The sequence below is a fragment of the Alnus glutinosa genome, chromosome 5 (assembly GCF_958979055.1).
Source record: "Alnus glutinosa chromosome 5, dhAlnGlut1.1, whole genome shotgun sequence".
Taxonomy (NCBI): Eukaryota; Viridiplantae; Streptophyta; class Magnoliopsida; order Fagales; family Betulaceae; genus Alnus; species Alnus glutinosa.
In genome coordinates this window covers 13,735,755-13,751,266 of record NC_084890.1, presented here as the reverse complement: position 1 = coordinate 13,751,266, position 15,512 = coordinate 13,735,755, and the positions used below count along the sequence as shown (strand labels likewise).

At 38.1% G+C, this 15,512-nt stretch overlaps 1 pseudogene; it reads right to left on the bottom strand.

Annotated features, from left to right (window-relative positions):
• Nucleotides 1–1,483: 1,483 nt before the first annotated feature.
• LOC133868997 (germin-like protein subfamily 1 member 14) lies at nucleotides 1,484–3,593 on the bottom strand (annotated as a pseudogene).
• Nucleotides 3,594–15,512: the final 11,919 nt, after the last annotated feature.

The window sequence follows — 15,512 nt, the reverse complement described above, 5'->3', positions numbered from 1 at the left end:
TTGGGACCTAGTGTCCCCACTGGCAACCCTTACGAGCTTGTGCACGCTCCCCCCATCTCAGGTTAGGTTCTGACACTGATACCATATGTAACAACCCGTTCCAAGTGGTATGATATTGTCCGCTTTTAGCCAAGCCCACTGATTTTATTTTTGGGTGTTACCCCAAAAGGTTTCATACCATTTAGAGAGAGCATGCTCTCTATAAGAACATCCCCTTTCCCACACCTAAGCGATCTGGGACACCACAAACAAAATAGATAACTTGATGAGCTAAATATAAAAGATTCTAACATATAAGCTTGAAGCTGATCTCTGTGAGTTGTTTAACATTCTAAGATGTTAGATTCAAATAAACACATGTTTAACATCATGAGCTAAATAAACACATATAAGCCTCTTTATTTCTAAGAAATCCTGCAAAAAAAATGATCATGATCTAGAAGGTCACGGAAATTTTATGATCTTTAATATTTTTCTTTGTATTTTTACATTTTTTAAATTATTTTGCGAAAAAATAGTTACTGAAATAAAACCAGCAAATCTTTGTATGGTTCCTAAGTAATTGAAAAACATAAATAACTTATGCACCAATTTATGGGTTAATCTTGTCTAAATTGCCTTAAAATTATAATACTCAAAAAAAGAAAAAAAAAGAAAATGAACATTTAAAATTTACGTTACAAAAACACTCAACTTACCACCCAAAGAATAAGTAATGTTTTAATTCCACATGTTAGTTAATTACCTTAATTTCTATGAAAATTGTGGTGCACTAACCATTTTACTCACAAATTTCTAAAGTTTTAAACAACAACAATGGTCTAAGGCAGTCTTACACTAAAAATTATAAGGCTTAGTTTCCAAAAATTGCTTGGAGAGGAGGTTGATGCGACATTAAAGTCGCATACCAAATCTCAAGGTACACAATTCATCTAGGTTATCTCAATGTCACTACAATAACTATGCGCAATAAAATTATAAGTCATGAGATCAAAAATTTCACTAGGCTTATAATCATTTCCTACACCGCAAGTAGTACGTTAGCTTCACTATTTATTTTTTTAATGCGCCAATTGTGTATGGGAGGAGTCTTAAAATATAAATATATACACTCCGACTAAATCCATCAAATACTATGCAATTCTAAGTGTACAAATTTATTCCCCTATATTATGGAATAAATTATGAACAATCATATTAAGATAAACAGCCCATATAAACAAGTGACCTTTGTATATAGACAAGTTGGAATCTGTCCCATTTTATTTTTATTATTATTATTATTATTATTTATTTTTATGCTTTGACAAATATGGCTAGTTGAGAGAGAGAGAGAGAGAGAAAGATGCTCAACAAAAGTCAATATTATTTATTCTCAAAGTCCACCTAGTTAGAGAGAGTTACATAAGTAATCTTTTATAATAATATTGTTATGATGGAACAAGGCAACTGACAAAGATTCATAATAGTTTCATAAGTTTCTCTAATTGTTGTCCAATAAGAATAGTTTCTGAAGTTTTTCAATGACACTCTTGTAGAGTTGGAAGGCCTTGGTGAGAACATCAAGATTGATGGGAGGATCGGATCCGTAAACAACATTGGCAATCGTGAAGACACCTGCATTTTGGCTGCTTAGACCAGAAATGGCTATAGCATTGGTGCATTCCACGTTGAACTGGCAGTGAATGAGACCAATTGGGAACACAAAGACATCTCCCTTGTTTGGACCTTTGGTGAAAAGGCGGTTCTCGGTGTTGGATGTGACAAAACCAAATAATAGAGCACCTTCCACGACTACCAAAATCTTAGTGCGATGAGGGTGAATGTTGGGAGGATTTTTGCCATATGGTGCAAAGTCAATGCGAGCCAAAGATATGCCTAGAGTGTTGATGCCTGATATTTGATCCACATTCACAATAGTGACATTGGATCCAACTAGATTGTCAATATTTCCAAGATTTTAGAGCCCTTGGAAGAAGAAATCTTCAGCCTTGGCAAGCTCCAAATCCTTGCAAAATTTCCCATTAACGAACACTAGTGGAGGAAAGAGGTCTTTGTTAGCATTAAAAGAAAAAAAAATTAAAAATAAATAAAAATAAAAGGTAATACATTCACTACAAAAAAAAAAATTGAAATTTTCTAACGGGTTGTTAGTGACGTGTTAGACCCTCTGACACCTCACTAACGGGTTGTGACGAGCCTTTAGTGACGTCGATACCATGTCACTGATAATAGCGTAAATAAATTCAGTTAGTGATGTGGTAAAAGTTGCCACGTCATTGAATAGTGGCGTGGCATTTTTCCCACATCACTAAAGGCCAATGATGTGGCACTTTTACCATGTCACAATTCGGTGATGTGACAATTCCACCACGTCAGCAAATATAATGACGTGGCAATTATCCCACGGAAATATGATTCCCTGTCAACCTTTCACACAACTATCCTATGTGGCAGGAAATTATAGGCTCTTTGAAAAAAATCACAACTATTCTATGATTTCCTGCCACATAGGATAGTTATGTTTTTAGTTGTAATTTTACTTGTGTGAAAAGTTAGCTAGAAATCATATCTCTTTCCAACGTCACTACAACTAGTGACATGGCAATCATGCCACGCCATTAACACCAGTGACGTGGAAAAATTGTTACTTCACTAATGGTAGTGACGCGGCAAATTATACCACGTCATTAACATTAGTGACGTGGTATATTTTACCACGTCATCAATTTGTGACATGGCAATCATGCCATGTCACTAGTTTTAGTGTTGTGGTAGTGTTGCCACGTCACTACATTTAGTGACGTGTTTTTAGTGGCACGTCACTATTGTCAGTGACGTGGCAATCACGCCACATCACTATTATGAACAATCACAACGATTCAAAATCAAAACACCTATTTCCACGCTTACATTCAATCAATATCTGTCATAGTTATGAACAAATTAATTATACAGTTTACAAAACACAAGTTATATAGAAATTACAAAACAGGAAAAAAAAAAAATACAAGTACTTCATGCTCATTGACTTTCGTCACCACTATGTTCACGATCGAGCAACGGCTGCATAGCGTGCGTGGCATTACCTGCGAATGATAAAACAAACATAGTCAACAAATAATATGATAGAATCATATCAAGTCCAAAGCATTGAGCAACATGTCTACTGTAAACAAACGTAATCATACATACAGAACCACTACCAACAAACGATTTCACATTCAAAAGCAGTGTACGACCTCCATCTGGCGCTGTGGTCTGCTGAGTGACCGGGGGCGCAGAAGGCCTATATCTTGAGGCAATCAATGACTCAAGCTGGAGAAGACGGGCCTCCAAGTCTAAACGTGCTACCCCCTCTCACCCTGTATAGCTATCTACATTGACCTGGATGATCGTGCCTGTGAAGGTGTGTAGTATGACTGTGTGGTCCCCCGTATAGGTAGAACGACAGGCCCAACTTGCCGAACCCTGCCCGCGTACTCGGGCTTATTGTCAAGCGCCTGGTTGTACGTGTCATTTGGTGCCCATCGCACCGTGCCTTGAGTCACACTATACAAAGCGACAGGGTCATTTGGTTTTAGCTCCACCATCCTCTCCTGTATGTTGTATTAAATGCTAGTGTATCAAACAAATGTTTCTAGTCAATAAGTTATCAAACACATAACTTATAAATATGAAAGTTGAGTAGCATACACATCTTTTCCTTGTTAGCTCATTCGGGTAGCTTTCATCCTTCCTTGTGTGTGTCTTTATATACGCTTGTTCTCGAGTAGGAGCAATGCTAGACGTGCTTGCCTGCTGAGAAAAAAATAAAACATTAACACATGTTTTAATATATATATATATATATATGTATAGAGTAACTTGGTACACATACCTCCTCGTATGTGAACCTCGCATAGCTTTTTCATGTGACAACCCTTTTATTTTTTTTATTGTTTTTTTTTTTTTTTTATACAAACATAAAACAAGTTGTCACAATGGTACAACTATTTGTCGCTTAGCCAACATATGGCACATGCCCTATAACATGTACCTGATCATCAGAGTTATATCTAACAGCGAAAAACATAGTAATACCATCATAATTTCAGCGGAAAAGTACAACTAAAACATAATCTGTTGATTTTACAAAAGAGCCATGCACATGTCTATCTGTTTAAGGCTTAACATCATTACATCATATAACAAACAAATGGCTTATACAAAAGAATACGTGACACCCACGTCACAAGCCGTATACAAAATATACCAAAAGAGAGGACACCATAGTCCAACCCATTAAAACTGTGGCGGTGTGCCTCAGTCGTAATATCCCAGATATAACGCTACTGGATCGTCATCTAACTCTGGAGTACCTACAGCCAAAGGAGCATCATCTATACGGTTGTGGGGGTTTGCCACATCCGTATACGTGGAATTGTGTGCCCATCGTCTTAGCATAAATAAATACACTAAGACCTCAGAGGTATACTATTCACTGAGTTTTCGCAAAGAATCAACTTTTCTTTTCTAGTCATGCGTACACTATAACAGCCACCAATTTTATAAACTTTTGTTTGAAAACCCTCATAGCTGATATAGCAAACACCGACTAATAGAAAACATTTAAAGCATACTATGCAGCTGAGCTTATACGTAGAAGTTCTATTGTTGGAAACAACTACATACATCCTCACCTACTATATTACTTTTGATTTAGTGAGACTTAGAAAACAATGGCATTTAAATCATGCAACCATCCGATAGAAATATACATAAGTTCTTTTCCATTGAGATTCTTATGCATAATAATACGTCTAGCAAAACTACTCATAGTATAAAAACATCACTCATGAAAACAATGCTATACATGCTCATGCTCATTGTTTTATGCCTTGGGAATTTAACCCAAGTATAATGCTTCAATGGAATTTAACCCAAGTAAGCACTAGTACCTCAAGGGAAACTAATCCAAGTAGGCACCTCATGGGAATCTAACCCATGGTCGAGGACCTCAAGGGAACCTAAACCAAGTAAGTACCACGTGAGTATTTCAAGGGAATCTAACCCAAGTAAGTACTAGTACCTCAAGGAAATCTAACCCAAGTAGGCACCTCATGGGAATCTAACCCATGGTCGAGGACCTCAAGGGAATCTAACCCAAGTAAGTACCTTGTGAGTACCTCAAGGGAATCTAACCCAAGTAGGCACCTCATGGGAATCTAACCCATGTATAATTTCCCGTGGGCTATGAACCTGACTTTGATGTACGTTTAGCATTCATATGCTTATGCCTCATGCCTTAAATCAATACATTTCATTTCATGAATCATGCTTATAACACATGCTTTCTTTATAAAATATAAACAGTTTAACATGTCATTTCTTAAACAATTTGCATAACTTAAATCTCCCATTTTATACTCACTCTAAAATCAAACTAATATTCCATTGCAATCACAAGTTTTCAAAACTCCCAACCATAACGTACAGTGACTCCACATATCATATTCATACTTCAAAACATCATCATAATTTGAATATACTCAAAAGTACTCAAATTATCCAAAACAGTTCATAATCAACATACAGTTGGTTCAAGTTTGTAAAACAATATATATATTTTGCAATTCATCATATATGAAAATAATACTTCTCAGTGAATAGAATACTCACCTTAAGATTGCTCGTACTCCTGATTCCAACAATCCTACGTTTGACTGGGAAAGTGCCGCTATAATTACAATATAATGCACCATTTAGCTATTTAACCAACAACTATAACAATTAGCACTTTGAATCGCTCAAAGGTTACGACACGAATTTCCCGCTAATTAACTAAACCTATACATGAAAATATTCCTAAATTTGCAATTAAAATTTTTCAATTTATACAAATTATTATTTTTAGGACCTAATCCCATAAATGCCTATTTTTCATGAAACCCATAGATGATTTGAAATTATTTAAAACTTCCAATCCAATTAATCCATTAATTTACAATATATGTTTTAAACACTTCAAAACCCCCAAATTAATTTTACCCATCAAATTAGGATTTTCCAAATTTAACCCATAATTATAAAACACTACCTTAATCACAGAATCATTAACCCATAGCATTTACTAAGGGTTAATCCCCTAAAATACAACTAAAATCAAATAAGTAAAAGTTAGGGTCTGAGGAAAACTCACCACAAGATCACCAAACCAAAACCCAAGGTTTGGGTCGCTTCAAACAAGTTCCAACAATCCCAAATACCTAAAGAACATACAGGATTAAACTCATTTATAGAATTTTACCCAAAAATCACAAAACCATGAGTTTAGTGTTTTACCTCAAAACGAACGGTAGGAACGTAGATCCGAGTGCAAGGATCACGTTACCGAAGACGGATTGAAGATCGGGCCGTTGGACCTTTATGGATCGTGGTTTTTCTACAAAAGAAAACTCCACCCTTTTTACCCCTTGTCTCACGGGTCTGATGGAAATGCCTCCTTTCCTTTTTCTTTTAAGTGAGGCACCTGTGCACCTCACGTTGTCTTCTTTTTTTTTTTTTCTTTTTTTTTTTTCTTTTTCTTTTTGAAGGGCCACATGGCCCTTCTTTGTTCAGTGGTATTTTCTTTTTTATATATATATTATATTTAATTACTTGTTTTATTTTCTATTTGCTTATTTAAATTCTTTAATTCTTTTCTTTTTTTGTAATTTCTTTTCTTTGGACCTAAAAATATTCTCTTGCATTTTAAATACGCTAAGTTAACTTAAATTAATTATTTACCCAAATTTCGTGTTTTAGTTATTACAAAATGTATTGGACATTACATCCCTCCCTCCTTGTAAAAATTTCGTCCTCGAAATTTGGACATTTATCCGCTTAATGAACATGCAAACATGCATTTTCATTATGGATTAACACGTAATCGGTATGAATCAAAGGGCCATACATGGGTTCACTCGAACAAGTGGGGAAATCTATCCCGCATCTGCTGCTCAAGCTCCTATGAGGCTTCCTCAACGCCGTGATTTCGCCATAGAACTTTCACAAAAGGGATGGACTTGGTTCTCAACTAGTGCTCTTTGTGATCCAGAATTTGCACAGGCAACTCTTCATATGTCAGGTTCTGCTGAATATCAAGAGGTTCGTGACTAATCACTTGTGATGGATCGTGAACACACTTCCGTAGCTGAGAGATGTGAAAAACATTGTGAACGCCCGCCAAATTAGGAGGCATTTCGATCTTTTTAGCACTTGGAATGGTCCAACATACCTTGGACTGAGCTTGCCTTTGATGCCAAAATGATACACATTTCGCATTGGCGACACCTCGAGATATACAAGGTCCCCAACTGTGAACTCGAGCTCTCGGCGATGCTTATCCGCATAGCTTTTCTGTCGACTTTGAGCGGTGAGCATACGCTTTCGAATGAGTGCAATCTTTTCCTTCATTTCTTGCACCAACTCAGGCCCTAATAGCTATCTCTCGCCAACTTCATCCCAATACAAAGATGATCGACATTTGCGACCATACAATGCCTCGTACGGTGCCATGCCAATAGTTGCCTGAAAACTGTTATTATAAGCAAATTCAACTAGTGGCAAATAGCGTATCCAACTCCCTTTAAAATCCAACATACACAACCTAAGCATATCCTCGAGAGTTTGAATGGTTCTCTCAGATTGGCTGTTGGTCTGCGGATGGTAAGCTGTGCTAAAATTCAGCTTAGTCCCCATAGCATTCTGCAATTTCTCCCAAAATCTTGTAGTGAACCGTGGATCACGATCCGACACAATGAAGATAGGCACTCCATGTAGTCTCACAATTTCCCGCACATACAAATCTGCCAATTTTTCCAACGAGTCAGTGATCTTGATGGGAAGGAAATGAGCACTGTTCGTCAATCTGTCCACAATAACCCATATAGCATCTTGTCCGGTTGGTGCTTTTGGAAGACCAACGACAAAGTCCATAGAAATCTGATCCCATTTCCATACTGGCACTTCAAGTGGCTTAAGTAACCCTGCAGGATTCTGATGCTCAGCTTTTACAAGCTGGCATGAATGACACTGTGCAACATACTCAGCAATATCCTTTTTCATGCCACACCACCAAAACTTCTTTTTTAGATCTTGGTACATCTTGTTATTGCCTGGGTGAACCGTATATCGTGTCTGATGAGCTTCATCAAGGATGTCTCTTCTCAACTCAGCATCATTAGGGATAACTGTCCTCCCACTGCTTGTCTTCAACATTCCTTCACCTGTGAGATAGAACCCCATTGCTTCATCACAGCGGGTCCTATCAATGAGATCATGCAACTCAAGATCATCTTCTTGAGCGTGTCTGATTCTGTCCAAACTATGTGGTTGTACTACGAGTGCTGCCATAATAGGAGGACTACCTGTCATTACCTTATCAATCTGCACCATGGCAAAATGCTGTGACAGTTGGTTCATAAGCTCCTCAGAATTAGTCTCATCATCACGAGACTTTCTGCTCAACGCGTCTACAACTACATTGGCTTTAGCAGGATGATAGAACTTCTTGCTGCCGTAGTCTTTCAACACTTCAAGCCATCTGCGCTGCCTCATGTTTAAGTCTTTTTGAGTGAAAATGTACTTGAGACTCTGGTGATCAGTGTGAATTTCGCACTCTTCACCATAGAGGTAGTGCCTCCATATTTTCAGTGCATAGACAACTGCTGCTAACTCCAAGTCATGAGTAGGGTAGTTCTTCTCATGTTCTTTCAGCTGTCTTGAAGCATAAGCTACCACTCGGCCCTGTTGCATAAGCACGCATCCCAATCCCTTCTTGGACGCATCTGTATACACGACATACCCAATAGACTCCATAGGCAGTGTAAGCATAGGTGCTGTAACTAGTCTGCGCTTCAGCTCTTGGAAGCTTTCTTCTCATTTATCACTCCAAACAAATGGAGCATTCTTCTTTGTGAGGGCAGTGAGTGGCCCTGAAAATGAAGAGAACCCCTCAATAAATCTCCTATAATAACCTGTTAAGCCCAAGAAGCTACGGATCTCCCGCAAGCTCGTAGGCCGTTCCCACTCAAACACAACTTGCACTTTTGCTAGATCCACTGCAAGTCCATTCTTGCTCACAACATGACCCAAGAATGACACTTCTTCAAGCCAGAACTCGCACTTCTTCAATTTAGCAAAAAGCTTCTTTTCTCTTAGCTTCTCCATCACTATCTTCAAGTGTACCTTGTGTTCGACATGATTAGTCGAGTAGACTAATATGTCATCAATGAAAACTACCATAAAAGAATCCAAGTACTCATGGAATACTCGATTCACCAAGTCCATAAACACTGAGGGTGCTTTTGTTAATTCGAATGGCATCACCAAGAACTCGTAATGGCCATACCGTGTTCGGATTGCTGTCTTTGGAATGTCTTCTTCTCGTATCCTGAGCTGATGGTATCCCGAAAGCAGATCTATCTTTGAGAATACTGAAGCTCCCTTGAGTTGATCGAACAAGTCGTCGATCCTTAGTAAGGGATATTTATTTTTAACCGTCACCCAATTCAACTCACGGTAATCTATGCACATCTGTATAGACCCATCCTTCTTCTTCACAAACAAAACCGAAGCTCCCCACAGAGATACACTAGGCCAAATGAAACCCCGATCAAGAAATTCTTGAAGCTGTTCTTTCAATTCTCTCAACTCAGTTGGAACCATAAGATAGGGTGCCTTATGGATAGGCTGAGTTCCCGGTTTCAGGTCGATAGAGAACTCAACTTGTCGATCAGGAAGCAGTCCCGTGATTTCAGAAAAAACATCCAGATAGTTGCGTAACACCAGAATGTCTTCCAATTTCACCCTAACTTCAGGCTTGGCTTGAACATAAGCCAAATAAGCTTGTACACCCTCTTTGACACTCTTGATTGCTTGGATAGCAGAGAGAAGTGGCAGAGTCGCTTGCACTCTAGACCCTTGGAACTTGAACTCTTCCATACCATGAGGTCGGAATGTGACTTCCTTCCTATGGCAATCAATGTTAGCTTTGTACTTCGATAGCCAATCCATGCCAAGAATGACATCGAAGCCCAACATGTTAAATACTGCTAGCTTTGCTAGCATTCTCCCTTCAATTACAATAGGACATTTGTCCACACATTTTTTACAAGTAATGGTGTGGCCAACAGAAGTGGCCACACATATATTCTGTTCTAATGGCTCAGTACTCAATCTACACAACTTCACATATGATAAGGAGATAAACGAGTGTGTAGCACCCGAATCAAACAACACACAAGCAACATTACCAAACAAAGGAATTGTACCTGTGACTACGTCGGTAGTATTCTCCTCAGCAAGGACATTATCTGGTGTGAGTGCAAACACCCTTGCTGGAGTTGTCTGCCTTGGCTGATTGACGCTTGTCTGCGACCCTTGTCCTCTTCCCATACTTGCTTGTGGACATTCCCTTATAAAGTGTCCGGTCTTGCCACACTTAAAGCACACTTTCACTCCCAGTTTACACTCTCCCCTATGCAACCTCCCACATTTGCTACATTGAGGGTTATTGCCACTACCCTGACTACCAGAAGTGCCCCTACTCCCAATAGGCCCAGCACTGCTACTCGTAGCATGTCTTTTGGATGGGGGTGGGGGAGGTGTCCCTGAAGACATTGACCACTTCCTATTTACAAAGTCGGCAACTGCATTTTTAATTCCCTTCTCGGCCATAGTGGCAATGTGCACCATGTTGGCATAGTCGGTGACCTTTAAGCAGATGACCCTTTCAAGGATTCGTGGTGACAGACCATCACGAAACCTCTCAATCTTGGTCTCTTCATCAGGGATGAGGCGTGGAGCATACCTCGAAAGTTTAAGGAACTCAGCCGAATATTGTTCAACTGACATAGCCCCTTGCTTCAAATCTTGAAATTATCGCGCACATTGTTGTTGCTGTGCTCGAGGGAAAAAGCGATCATTAAACTCCTTCTTGAAGCGTTCCCATGTGATAGGAACTCCGCGACCCAACTCTTCTGTGAGCTGAGTCTTTGTGTCCTTCCACCAGTGACGAGCTTCACCCTTAAGTGACAGCCCTACGTAATTGACCCTTTGATCTTCCTTGCAACTGAGTGTATCAGCTAAGTCTTCAAAAGATGTGATCCATTCATCAGCTTCAAGTGGTCCCTCACTCCCATTAAACACAGGGGGAATGTGTTTAAAGAAAGCGATGGAGGAACAACCAATGGCATCAACATTCTCTACTTGCCTCGGTATGGCGGCTATCAAAGCTGCCATGAGTTGCCCCAAATTCGGCATGGGTGGAGGAGGAGGCGGAGGAAAAGGTTGAGGTGGTGGTGGAGGAGGATGTGGAGGTGCTTCACCGCCGTTTCCATGTACCAATTCTTCATCTCTATAGCGACGTGGAGGCTTACGTTGCCTAGGCGGCATATTCTTGTCTGCACAATGAAATGCCACATAAACAACGTCGTGCAAGGAATATTAAACACATCATAATATTCATAAAATGCACACAAGAATCCTAAAATTTTCTTTTATCTGTGTTAAAGCTTTTTGGATCCTAAGGCTTTTTCGTTACTCTTAGACTCTAACACAACCCTCGGTTTTCGCTTATCCACTTTTCTAACCAATCCTAGAGCTAACCGCTCTGATACCATTAGTTGTGACGACCTTTTTTTTTTTTTTTTTATACAAACATAAAACAAGTCGTCACAGTGGCATGACTATTTGTCGCTCAGCCAACATATGGCACATGCCCCATAACATGTACCTGATAATCAGAGTTATATCTAACAGCGGAAAACATAATAATACCATCATAATCTGTTGATTTTACAAAAGAGCCATACACATGTCTATCTGTTTAAGGCTTAACATCATTACATCATATAACAAAAGAATGGCTTATACAAAAGAATACGTGACACCCACGTCACAAGCCATATACAAAATATACCAAAAGAGAGGACACCATAGTCCAACCCATTACAACTGTCGTGGTGTGCCTAACTTGTAATATCCCAGATATAACGCTACAGGATCGTCATCTAACTCTGGAGTACCTACAGCCAAAGGAGCATCATCTATACGGTTGTGGGGGTTTGCCACATCCGTATAGGTGGAATTATGAGCCCACCGTCTTAGCATAAATAAATACATTAAGACCTTAGAGGTATACTATACATTGAATTTTTGCAAAGAACTAACTTTTCTTTTCTAGTCATGCGTACACTATAACAACTACCAATTTTATAAACTTTTGTTTGAAAACTCCCATAGCTGATATAGCAAACACCGACTAATAGAAAACATTTAAAGCATACTACGCAGCTGAGCTTATACGTAGAAGTTCCATTGTTGGAAACAACTGCATACATTGTAACGCCCCGAATTTGAGCCTGCAAATTCATAAGCAGAAACCTCCGGTTTCCACGTGACATTACTACATCAGAGATAAACTCTCGCAGCGGAATATATATTTTTTTTCTTCTAAAGCCTTAGGAATTGATAGCATAACACATTTAGAGCTGACTGAAATACCTCGGTACATTTATTAAAAGTTACTTATGTTTATCTTTACATGTCATATGCACACTAGGTGCATCAAAATTAGTGCCACAAATAACACATAAGCTTATAACATAAAACATGCTAAACATGACACCGTTATACATATTTACATGCCATAAAACAAAACATAAGCATAACTAGTAATTTCTAAACTAGCACATAATCGCTCGTTGAATGGTTTCAAAAACCATCAAAACTGGCATATGGGTCCATGCCTTCATTCTCCAGATCTGCATCAGTAACTATGCAAATATGGCGTTATCATATTTGCATAGACAAACAAGTGAGTCATCTATTTTCATATCTACGTTACTATCAATCTAATAACAGTTCATATAGAATGCAAATGTAAGGGTTGTATGAATATGCATCGTAGTAACTATTTAGTTTGTGTTTTAGGATCATCTTACTTCAGACCTCTCGTTCTAGGTTATCTGAACCCGTTCACGTCCTTTGCCTCACACTTAAAGTCTTACCTGTTTGTACTGGAATCCTACTGGTCCCAGCATTAGTTATATATTAGGCCTTCGGATACCCCTAGGTCACTCTGAACCCCCTGGATCCACTGACTAGCCTTCCTTCCCCTTGCTACTACATCAGCTTGTTGATGGCTATCTCATCAGCCGTTATATTAATTGGACACAACATGCAATGCATGAACAACCACATGCAATAAACACACACCACGCAGTCCTAATGAAACATAGAATCATTCCTCAGTAAGTACATCCATACTTACACTCTTCCCCGTGTAGTCCTTAGACTTCTTTTCTGTATAAAAATCCATCCATACAATAATATACAAATCAATTATCTATCAAACAAATCATTGTTTATAGACCCTCATCTCTTTATATTTATTATTATCCATCACTTCATTATATTTGAGACGATCACTTACGATAGTCGTAAAACCTTGGTTCATAATTTGATGATGAGGCTATATGACCAATACCACCAAATATGAACTTGAAGGATTAAAATATATCATAAAGACAATAAGAGTAAATACGATCAACTCATGAAGGTCATAAGATCAGTCATGAGGATAGTGAAATTTAAATACGAAATATAAACACGATCAACTCATGAAAGTCATAAGATCAGTCATGAGGACAATGAAATATAAGTACGAAATATAAATACGATCAACTCATGAAATTCATAAGATCAGTCATGAGGACAATGAAATTTAAATACGCAATATAAATACGATCAACTCATGAAAGTCATAAGATCAGTCATGAGGACAATGAAATTTAAATACGAAATATAAATACGATCAACTCATGAAAGTCATAAGATCAGTCATGAGGACAGTTAAATGTAAAAGTAGTTTATATTACCCTTTACTTTAATTCTTTTATCTCTTAAGCTTATTGGGTCTTTTAAACAATTCATAAAAAAGTAATGAAATCAAATAGTAAAGAAGAAGTGTCAAGATTTACTTCCTAGTTTGATTTGGAGAGAAAAATAACTTCAAGAACACCGAAGTGGTTGTGTGGTAGAAGGAGAGAAAAAGGGAGAGAAAACCAAAGCACAAAGCTTTCAAGGAAGTTGTCTAGGATTTGTGTGGAAAACAAGGAGCCTTGCATGCTTATTTATAGGAGGAAGGTAGGGGTATTTAGGTCCAAAATATAATAAAAGAATTAGCTTATTGGATAATGTCTTGTAAATTTAGAATTTAGAATTTTCGTCCAACTAGAGGGCAGCCTACTCCGAGAATTATTTCGATGGTCAAACCTACTCCGATTGACATGAAATTTTGAGGGTAGATAGAGGACTTCATGACAAACATTTTCTCTTTTTGGTTTGTCTCATTTTGAGTTTGTTTTGATGTAGTTTCGGTCAAGTCAAAGTTTCTGTCTATAAAGCCAAAATATCTTTTATCCACTTTCTGCATTCACACTTGCTTTATTGATTTTTCCTCCTTTTCATGATTACTTTTGAGATATCCTATCCTTTCATCATTACTCTTGTTTTTTATACATAAATGTTTCTAGAAGCATGGAGATATTATTCTTGACAGTTTTTCGTTTAATATCGACAGTTGGGTTATTTAGGCTCAGGTCAAAAAGTCAACTAGTGGACTTTTTGCCCACTTTTGCCATATGGTAGATCTTTCTTTTGTAAGCACAACGGTTTTTGAATTATCTAAATCTGAGTTCGTTTGACCTATATTCGGTTCAATCAAAGTTTAAAGCTTAAATGTAACTTTTAAGTTTTTAAGGGTTTTTCGGTTTTGATCTTTTAATTTTTCGAAACAACTTTAGATTTGCTTGTAAAAACATGTGGATATTGTCTCCTCAACAATATCAATGATTTCTTAAGTACTTGAAATTACTGGGCGTTACATACATCCTCACCTACTATATTACTTTTGATTTAGTGAGACTTAGAAAACAATGACATTTAAATCATGCAACCATCCGATAGAAATATACATAAGTTCTTTTCCATTGATACTTTTATGCATACTAATACGTCTAGTAAAACTACTTATAGTATAAAAACATTATTCATAAAAACAATACTATACATGCTCATGCTCATTGTTTTATGCCTTGGGAATTTAACCTAAGTATAATGCTTCAAGGGAATCTAACCCAAGTAAGCACTAGTACCTCAAGGGAAACTAACTCAAGTAGGCACCTCATGGGAATCTAACCCAGGGTCGAGGACCTCAAGGGAACCTAACCCAAGTAAGTACCACGTGAGTACTTCAAGGGAATCTAACCCAAGTAAGTACTAGTACCTAAAGGGAATCTAACCCAAGTAGGCACCTCATGGGAATCTAACCCATGGTCGGGGACCTCAAGGGAATCTAACCCCAAGTAAGTACCTCGTGAGTACCTCAAGGGAATTTAACTCAAGTAAGCACCTCATGGGAATCTAACCCATGTATAATTTCCCGTGGGCTATGACCTACATTATCTTTCTCACTACACTATTTG